The following is a 10,974-nucleotide window of genomic DNA, read 5'->3' on the forward strand; positions in this document are numbered from 1 at the left end:
TTGAACTTCCATTTGACCCAGTGATCCCACTGCTGGGAGTATACCCTAAGAAGCCTGAAACACCAATCAGGAAGAATATATGTACCCCCATGTTCATAGCAGCACTATTTACAATAGCTAAGATCTGGAAACAGCCCAAGTGTCCATCAGTAGACGAATGGATCAAAAAGCTGTGGTACATATACACAATGGAGTAGTATGCAGCGGTAAGAAAGAAAGATCTCTTATCCTTTGAGACGACATGGAGGGACCTGGAAAGTATTATCCTAAGTGAAAGAAGCCAAGCAGAAAAAGACAAATACCACATGATCTCACTTATATACGGAATATAATGAACATAACAGTCTGAGGAATACAGTAGACCCAGACACATGGAAGTAGGGCACCGACTGACATCCCTCAGAAGAGGGGATGGGGGGTGGGGGGGTGGGAAGAGATAAACCACAGAACTTATATGCATGTATGCATGACTAATGGACATGGACAACTAAGCCGGGTAAAGGGTGGAGGGGGGGTGGGGTGGGGGTGCCAATGGAGTAAAAAGGTAAAATATCTGTAACCAAAAAATCAATAAAATAAAAAATTCATTTAAAAAAAAAAAAAGCTGTGGTACATATACTCAATGGAGTACTATGCAGCTGTAAGAAAGAACGATCTCTTATCCTTTGAGATGACATGGAGGGACCTGGAAAGTACTGTCCTATGGAAAACAAGCCAAACAGAGAAAGACAAGCATCATATGATCTCACTTATTTGTGGAAGATAATGAACAAAACTGTCTGTAGAACAGGGTAGTCTCAGAGACGGGAAGTAGGGTACACACTGACAATTCCCAGAAGAGGGGATGAGGAGGGGGATAAACCACAGAACTTATATGCAGGTGTGCATGACCAATGAACAGGGACAACAAAGCCGGGGACAGGGCGGGGAGGTTGGGGGTGGAGGGTTTCAATGGGAGAAAAAGGAGAAACATCTGTAACAAAAATAATTAAATTGATTAATAGTTTTTAAAAGGCTTCATTAATCTTGTTTATCTTTTCAAAGAACCAGCACTTAAATTTATAGATCTTTTTCATTTATCAATTTTAATCTTCAAGTCATTTATTTCTCTTCTGATCTTTATTATTTTCTTCCTTTTACTTTCTCTGGGATTTTCTTGCTCTTCTCCTAATTATTTTGATTGTAGGGTTAAATACTTTACTAGAGCTGTTTCATGGTTCTTGACATAGGCCCATAATGCTATGAACTTCTCTTTCAGGACTGCTTTTGCTGTGTTGCATAGGTTTTGGCTTGTTGTGTGTTTATTTTCATTTCTTTCCAGAAAGATTTTATTTCTTGCTTGATTAATTGGTAACTCATTCATTGTTTAATAAGATGGTATTTAATGTTCATGTATTTGAGTGCTTTTGAGTGGGGTTATTTTGCAATTGATTCTTAGTTCATGCCATTGTGATACGAGAAGATGCTTGGAATGATACAAACTTCCTGAATTCATATAGACTTGTTTTATGTCCTCTGGTGTGTTATTAAGGCCACTGTTTCCTTGCTTTTTTGTCTGGAAGATCTTTTTAGTTATGTCAGTGGTGGGTTCAAGCCCTCTGCCTGTATTTTTGTCACTCTCTCCCTTAAAGTTTATGGAGAATTTGTTATATATTTGGGTTCTTCTATATTAGGTATATATATGTTTACAAGGGAGATATAGATATATTATCTCCCTTGTAAACATATATATATTAGATTGAACCCTTTGGTATTAGGTAGTGACCTTCTTTGAATCTTGTTATGACCTTTGTTTTTAAGTCTTTTTGTCAGATAGGAGTATTGCTACACCACTTTTTTTCATTTCTATTTGCATGGAATTTTTTTTTTTTTCCATTGTTCACTTTCAGTCTGTGCAAATATTTTGTTCTCAGGTGGGTCTCATGTAAACAGTATGTATATAAGTCATGTTTTTTTTTTTTTATCCATCCAGTCTCCCTCTGTCTTTTGATTAGAGCATTTAATCCATTTACACTTAAGTTGATTATTAATAGGTGCCTATTTATTGCCATTTTAATTTTCTTTATGAATACGTTTCTCTCTCGTGTTTTATTCTTCTTTTTAAAGCAGTCCCTTTAATATTTCTTGCAATACTGACCTGGTGGTAATGTATTCTTTAGCCTTATTTTGTCAGAGAAACCATTTATTTAATCTTCAGTTTTAAATAGCCTTGCTGGATACAGTGGTCTTGGATTCAAGCCCTTTTCATTATTTTGAATACTGTATGCCACTCTTTTCTAGCCTAAAGTGTTTCCATTGAGAAATCTGCTGAAATCTTAATGGGAACACCGTTGTAGGTAATTTCCTGTCTCTCTCTTGCTGCCTTTAAGATTCTTTTTTTGTCTTTAACACTTATCATTTTAATTATGATGTGTCTAGGCATGAGCCTCTATGGGTTTATCTTGATTGAAATTCTCTATGCTACCTGAAGTTCTGTGACTTTTTCCTTCACCAGGTTAGGGATGTTTTCTGTCATTTCTTCAAACAGATTCTTTGTTCCTTGCTCACATTCTTCTTCTTATATCCCTATGACGTGGATGTTGTTACATCTCTTATTGTCCCCAAAATCCCCAACGCTGTCCAACCCTTTTTAATTATATTTTCTATTTGCTTCTCTAATTGGGTATTTACTTCTACCTTGTCTTCAAAATTACTGATTCTATCCTCTACTTCATTCAGTACTACTTTTAATTCCTTCCAGTGTGGTCTTATCATTAGTTATGTTATTCTTTAATTTTGTCTGGTTCTTGTTCATGGTTTCTATTTTACTTTTTATGCTGTTGTAGTTTCCATGGAATTCCTTGTAATTTGCACTAAGTTCTTTTTATATATATATAGAACACACTTATGTTGTATTGCAGAATATAAAATAAGTAAAAATATATACACAAAATTTTCATGATTTTTTTAATAAATTAATTTTTGTTACAGATGTTTCTCCTTTTTCCCCCATTGACACCCTCCTCCTAATCCCCACCCCTCTGCCCCATCCCCTGGATTGTTGTCTATGTCCATAGTTATGCATACATGCATATAAATTCTGTGGTTTATCCCTTTTCTTTCCCACCCCCCAAAGACCTCCTCTTCTGAAGTTTGTTAGTCTGTACCCTACTTTTATGTTTCTGGGTCTATTTTGTTCATCAGTTTGTTTAGTTCATTACATTCTACAAATAAGTGATATCATGTGATATTTGTCTTTCTCTGATTGGCTTGTTTTACTTAGGATAATACTCTCCAGGTCATTCCATGTCATCTCAAAGAAAAAGAGATCTTTCTTTCTTACAGCTGCATAGTGTTCCATTGTATATATGTACCACAGTTTTTTATCCCCTCATTTATTGAATGTCACTTGGGCTGTTTCCAGCTCTTAGCTTAGTTCATAATAGTGCTGTTATGAACATAGGGGTACATCTACTTTTTCCTGATTAGAGTTTTAGATTCTTAGAACATATTCCTAAAAGTGGGATCACTAGGTCAAATGGCAGATCAATTTTTAATTTTTTGAGAAAATTCCACATTGTTTATCATAATGGCTGCATGAGTCTGCATCCCCACCAGCAGTGTGCTAGAGTCCCCTTTTCTCCACACCCTCATCAGCACTTGTTGTTCAATGATTTCTTGATGGTGGCCATTCTGACAGATGTGAGGTGATACCTCATTGTTGTTTTAACTTGAATCTCTCTGATGATTAGTGATGTTGAGCATTTCTTCATATGTCTCTTGGCCATTTGTATGTCCTGTTTGGAGAGGTGTCTATTCAGCTCCTCTGCCCATTTTTTAATTGGGTTCTTTGTCTTCCTTTCATTGAGTTGTATGAGTACTATATATATTATTTTAAAAATTAGCCCCTTATCTGATGTATTGTTGGCAATTATGCTCTCCCATATGTGGCTTACATTTCCATTTTAATGGTTGTTTATTCTGTTGTGCAGAAGTTTTTTCGTTTGATGTAGTTCCATGTGTTCATTTTTTCCTTGGTTTCTTTTGCCGTAGGCATTGTATCAGTGAAAATTCTGCTGTGTGTGATATCTGAAATTTTGTTGCCTGCATTTTCTTCTAGAATTGTTATAAAATCATTAGTCACATTTAAGTATTTTATCCATTTTGAGTTTATTCTTGTGCATGGTATATGTTGGTATATGTTCTTCTTTTTTTTTTTTTGCATGTAGCTGTCCAACTTTTCTAACATCATTTATTGACAAAGCTGTCTTTACTCCACTGTATGCTCTTGCCACTTTTGTCAAAAATTAATTGAGCATAATGTCTTGGGTCAATTTTTGAGTTCCCTGTTCTGTTTCATTTATCTATATGTCTGTTCTTGTGCCAGTACCAAACTGTTTTGATTGCAATGACTTTGTAGTATAATATGACATCCAGTATTGTGATCCCTCCTACTTTGTTCTTTTTCTTTTCTTTGTTCTTATTTTTTTCTAAAGTACAGCTCAATGCCATCAGTTTAGCTTGTGTGGTTTCTTTTTTTTTTTTTCTTTTCTTTTCTTTTCTTTATTGACATTAGAGAGCAAGAGGAATGGAGTGGGAGAGAGAGATGGAAACATCACTGAGAGAGAACATCAATTGGCCACCTCCTGCATGCCCCCATTGGGGATCAGGCCCACAACCTGGGCATGTGCCCTGACCAGGAATGGAACTGGCAATGTCTTGGTGCATGGGTTGTTGCTCAAGCACTGAGCCACACCGATCGGGCTGCTCTTGCTTTTCAGGATTGTTGTCACTATTTGGGGTCTTTTTGGTTCCATATAAACTTTTGGATTATTTGTTCTAGTTCTATGATATATGTCATTGGTATTTTGATGGAGATTGCACTGAATCTATAGATTGCTTTGGATGCTATAGACATTTTAATGATGTTAAGTCTTCCATTTCATGAACAAGGTATATGCTTCCACTTCTTTATATCTTCCTCTATTTTTTTTTCAATGACCTGTAGTTTTCTGTGAAGAGGTCCTTTAGTTCTTTTGTTAAGTTTATTCCTAAGTATCTTAATTTTTTGCCATGATAGTAAATGGGATTGTTTTTCCAGTTTGTCTTTCTTTGAGTTCATCGTTGGTGTATAAGAATGTCTCTGATTTTTTTACATTAATTTTGTATCCTGCTATTTTGCCAAATTTATTTATTAAGCGTAGTAGATTTTTGATAGAGTCTTTAGGGTTTTCTATGTACAATATCATGTCATCTGCAAATAATGACAGCTTTACTTCCTTTTTTCCAATTTGGATCCCTTTCATTTTTTCTTCATATCTAATTGCTGTAGCTAAAGCTTCTAATACTATATTAAATAAAAGTGGTGAAAGTGGCATCCCTGTCTTTTCCTTGTTGCACTAAGTTCTTTGATCATCTTTATAACCATTACTTTGAACTCTGTCTGATAGGTTACTTGCCTCCATTTTATTTATTTCTCTTTCTGGAGATTCCTCCATTTCTTTAATTTGGGAGTTGTTTCTCTTTATCTTCATTTTAGCTGTCTCTTTGTGTTTGTTTCTATGTATTAGATAGGACTGTTATGCCTGCCAGTCTTCATGGAATGGCTTTATGTAAAAAGTGTCTTGGGGTGCCCAGTGGTGAAGTCTTTTTGATCTCCTGAGCTGGATGCTCTAGAAATGTCCCTTGTGTGCATTGTTTGGTCTCCTGCCATAATTGGGACTTGAGTTTTGATGTCCCTTTTGTGGGTATGACCTTTCCTCTGATTTGCTGCCTCAACCCCAACCAACACAATTTTTCAGTTTCTGCCTTTTGCAAGTTTTTACCTTTATCCTTTAAAATATTACTAACCCTGCCCTGGCCAGTTTGGCTCAGCGGTTAGAGTGTCGGCCTGAGGTCCGGAGAGACCCGGGTTCGGTTCCCGCTAAGGGCACGTACTTCGGTTGCAGTTTGTCCCCGGCCCTGGTTGGTCGTGTGGGTGGCAGCCACTCGATGTGTCCCTTCACGTCGATGTTTCTCTCTCTCTCTCCCTTCCTCTCTCTCCCTCCCACTCTATCTGTACAAAAAATGGAAAAATATCCTCGGTTGAGGATAAAAAAAAATAAAATAAAATAAAATATTACTAACCCTTTCATTCCCATCTTATATTGATGATAAAAGGGAAAAGAGTGAAGTTTCTCTTTGTCTACTTCGTGCAGGTGTGGGGTAATTGAGGACTCCTAAAAAAAATTGTTAAATAACTTCTTGTAAAATGGGATGATAGGGTCCTTTTCCCTGTGCTAGAACAAATTGTCCAACTGCCTCATTGACTAAAATCTGCAGTTGATTTTGTACAAACCTAGTAATCAAGCCAAGAGGCAGGGTCTGAAGAGCAATAATAAGAAGGTTAATACTAGGGGCTCTAAGAAGGGGAGTAGCCAGGTTAGTTTAGGCAAAGCTGCTTCTATACTTTCCAGATAGAGTGGGTGAGGTGATTCTGACTGAATTTTTTTAGCCACTGGACATTATCTAGTATTTGTTTTGTCCTCTTCTTGACCTGTCTAGTTGAGATAACATACAAGCAATAAGATGTACTTGCTATCATACATTTACCTCCTTTTTTTTTTTTTATCCTCACCAGAGGACATTTTTCCATTTTTTTTGTTCAATTAGAGTGGGAGGGAGAGAGAGAGAAACATCGACTTGAAAGGGATACATTGAGTGGTTGCCACCCGCACGACGCAACCAGGGCCGGGGACAAACTGCAACTGAGGTATGGGCCCTTAGTGGGAACCAAACCCAGGCATCTCTGGACCATAGGCTGATGCTCTAACCACTGAGAAAAACCAGCCAGGGCATACCTCCTTCTTTGGCTAGTAAATAGTCTAGTGCAAGGTTGTTATCTATTACTAGGCAAGAGAATTGAGGGATTTTGAATGAAGTTTGAAATTTTAACCTGTATCTCTACCTTGTTTGCCATGGTGGCAGTTATAATTTTTGTTGTTATGGCATTATAAGTAATTCCTCCCACAAGGTCTACAGTGGTAATTGAAGCTATGACTTGCTATGAGGAGTATGACTCACCTTTTTGCTCTATGATGGCTTCTTGTCTCAGGGCATGATGAGGTTGAATTGACAATAAAAAATGGATTAAGGTATTGGCTGGGGTGACATATCCTACTGCCCATAAGCCACCCTGTTTTTCTGGGTTTAGGCACTGAATAGCAATTCCTCTCCTAAGGGCAGAAATGTTTAGTGGACCTAAAAACAGCATTCCCTCTGGTAAGCAAAGTAGTACAGTCATATTTGGGTCCAGGGAGATGTTTGGTAGACACACTGTAAGGCTTGAATGACTAAACCATAACAGAGGGAGAAGAGGGCTAGTGCCACCATCAGAACTGCATCCTGGATAGGCCTAATTTCCCTAGGATGGTTTTCTTGGTATTTCTTTAAGTCCCTCTGAGCTTGCACATATGAATTCTAACTGTAGAGACTAGATACATCATGAATATTTTGATTACAGGTACCTCTCATAAGGTTATAGTGAGAGATATTATATGTGGTGCCTGCTCAGGATGTTTGGTTGAATACAAATGTCTAGAATTGGAGTTGTTAAAGATTATCGTGTAGCCATTATAATGGAAGTGACATAAAGGTATGTGGGTGCTGCCCATCCCTAGTTAATAAAGTGGGGTGCAAGAATGCCTATCCCCTGGATTTATGTTGGAGAATAGAAGATTGGTGGTTAAAATAGCCTGGGGGAGATGCACACTAGTGGTGGAATTTGTCTTGGTTTGAATAGAGATAACTAGATGAGGATTAGGGTGAGATTTTTTCCCCCCTGAATAGGTGGATTGTAAATAATGTCAGATCACTTGGCTGGGGTGCCTATGAGGTAAGGAGTCTTCCCAAGGGAAGGTTGTTGGTGGCAGATTCATTGGGAAATATGAGAGGATTTAAAGATTTGACATCCTACAGTGCTCTAAGTTTGAAAAATGGAGTTATTTTTTTTAAGTGAAGATCCTTTTAATTTTAAGACACAGGTTACTTAGAAAAGGGGAAAAGTACTTAAAACACCTTGAAGCCAGGTATTTGAATTCCCAAATAATTTAATGAATTTTACAGTCAAATGACACTATCATATATACTTTCACATGGAAATAAACTCTTGACGCCTTTAAAATTCCTAATTTCCATGAACACTTCAGTTATTAAGATAGTATATAATAGCAAGAAAGATTGAGATCTCAAAGTAAGAAAAAGCTGGAGAAAAGTATACATTAAAGGGCTTTGCAAATATATAGCATGATTGTTAAAATCTTGATAAAAAGTAATTTTTCCTTGGTTCAAGGCTCAAGTTTGTTTGATTCTTTGAAGTGTCCAACAAGACACCATTTGTAGAAGTTCTTTTTAAAAAGACAAGGAGGTCCGGCCGGTGTGGCTCAGTGGTTGAGCATTGACCCTTGCACCAGGAAGTCACCAGTTCAATTCCAAGTCAAGGCACATGCCCAGGTTGTGGGCCCAATCCCCAGTGATGGACATGCAGGAGGCGGCCAGTCGATGTTCTCTCTCATCGATGCTTCCATCTCTCTCTCTCCCTCTCACTTCCTCTCTCTCTAAAATCAATAAAGGAAAAAAATTACAAAAAAAAAAAGTCAGGAGCCAGTGTTGTACAGAAGAGGTTTTCGATATTTGAACTGAATCCAAACTCGGTACATTGTCAGCTGTTTTCCCCGGTTCACTTGCAGTCTGCGATCCACCAGGTTCTGAACTTTTTCCAGTCCAGCAGTTGTGAAAAGTGTGTCCAGTTCATCTTGTGTGAAGAAGTAAACTGTGGTGCCATCACCTCTCACACAGAAATTTTCAGATAGACACTGACCTTTATTAAACCGAAGCTGAGCCATGTCATGGCGGCCATAATCTCGCAGAAGCATCATCCCTCCAGGTTTCAGGAGCCTGTTCAGCCTGTTCACTTCTGCATCTTGTCTGGAACAATTGCTGAAAGAACAAATATGACGATGATGATATCGAGACAATCCCTGGGAATTGGGTAAGGCTTATCTTCATCACACAAATCGTGAACAAAGGCAAAACACCGAGAAGAATCATATGCTGAATTTGTCTGGACCAGCTGTATAGCTGTGGAAGAAAAATCACAACAGTAAACAAAGAGTCTTGGGTCATTGTTGGTTTGTAAAATTGGAAAGACTGTTTCCCACACCACAACCAACCTCAAGTATTCGGTAGGTGGCTAAGGATCCAGGAAACTCATCAGTACAGATTTCCAAGTGACTGGGTTTCTGAGTTACATTTTCTTCCACAGGGAGGGTCTGTGTTTTATGCTCAAGGCTGTTTGAAGAATACTTGTGCTGTTCTTCTGTTATTAAATCAGGTCTGTCCTCTTTATTCCTACATTCAGGCAGTTCGTTCTGCTTACTCTCTGACAGCAAATCCATCAAGTGATTCTGGTTTTGACTAGGTGCCAGTTCTGGGAATTCAGTGAAAAGCCAATGTCTGTCCTTGAAAAACCTATTTTCATGGATTCGGTAGAAGTCATTCCAATATTTGTGGGCATTGATCTCATAATCAACTCTGGGCAAGTCACTTAATGTCCTGAGGTCCCAGTTTCTTTAACTTGCTTCTCCGGGTAAACCCGCTGGGTACTGTTCTCCCGGACTTTCTTCTCCGCCGCTGTGGCCTACTCTTCCGACCACTCCACATTGTCCCAGGCATTGTGGTGGAAGACCTGCATCGGATCGCTCAGCAACCGGCTCCCGAACTGCTGCCTCTTCCCGCCAGCCTCAGCAGGCGCGCCTTCAGGGCAGAAGCCTGCCATGATACCGGATGAAAAATGGAGTTATTTTGCAATATAGTTTCAGTAGCCATTCGGCATAGGAGTGAAAGTAGGCAAACAGAAATAAGAATTTTCATAATGAAAAAGAAAATTTTGAAACAGAGAGCAAGATAGAATTTCTCTTGGGTATTCATGTAAGCCTGAGAGAGATGGGAGAGGTAACCTCTGTTTTCCAGGTGGCCGGATGTTCCAATAGGACTGCCTTGACCTTTGTCCAGTGGATCCATGAGAGTGTCTACACACCTTTACAGCTGTTGGTTTGCTTCAGATAATTACATGATGTCTGGCCCACCAAGGTTGAAGTTTGTCTGAGATCTGGCAGACCAGGACTTCTTTTTCAGCTAGACTATCCTCTGTTCTAGATTCGGGTTCTGGAAGAGGTACTCGATAGTTAGCAGCCTCTCACAGGAGATTTCTGGTGAGGCTTAGAGCAGGGATATAATCTCCAATATTATCTGGGTTGGGGGCAGGTCCTAGTAGAAATGACCAGCCATACATTAGCTCAAAAGGACTATAAAAAGTGGGGGATCTCAGTATAGACCTGATCCTCATGAGCGCTAGAGGTAAGACCATGACCCAAGTCTGTCTCATTTCCTGAGTCAGTTTGGTCAATTGTGTTTTAAGAATTGAATTTATGCCCTGGCCAGTTCTGATCAGTGGTTAGAGTGTCGGCCCACAGACCAGACAGTCCCGGGTTCAGTTCCCGCTAAGGGCATGTGCCCGAGTTGCAGTTTGTCTCCGGCCCTGGTTGAGGTCATGTGGGTGGTAATCACTTGGTGTGTCTCTCTCACATCGATGTTTCTCTTTCTCTCTTCCTTTTTCTCTCCCTCCAGCTCTATCTGAAGATAAATGCAAAAAAAAAAAAAATGTCCTTGGGTAAGGATTACAAAAAAAAAAAAAATTAAATTCATTTTTTCTACCTTATCGGAAGATTGTGGTCGGTAGAATATATGGAGGTGCCATTTTATATTTAAAGTTTCAGAAACTTCTTGGGTAATACAACTGGCAAAGGCAGGACCATTATCAGATTGTTTGCTGTTTGGTAACCCAAATCTGTGAATGATATGGTCCAAGGTATCTTGTGTAACTGTTCCAGCAGTTTCAGAGGTGGTTGGAAAAGCCTCAACCCATCCTGTAAAGGTATCTACCAAAACTAAGAGATA

General features: G+C 38.8%; 1 pseudogene; it reads right to left on the reverse strand.

Annotated features, from left to right (window-relative positions):
* Window positions 1–8,612: 8,612 nt before the first annotated feature.
* On the reverse strand, window positions 8,613–9,793 carry LOC118643149 (annotated as a pseudogene).
* Window positions 9,794–10,974: the final 1,181 nt, after the last annotated feature.

Source organism: Molossus molossus, unplaced genomic scaffold (genome assembly GCF_014108415.1).
Source record: "Molossus molossus isolate mMolMol1 unplaced genomic scaffold, mMolMol1.p scaffold_m16_p_1, whole genome shotgun sequence".
NCBI lineage: Eukaryota > Metazoa > Chordata > Mammalia > Chiroptera > Molossidae > Molossus > Molossus molossus.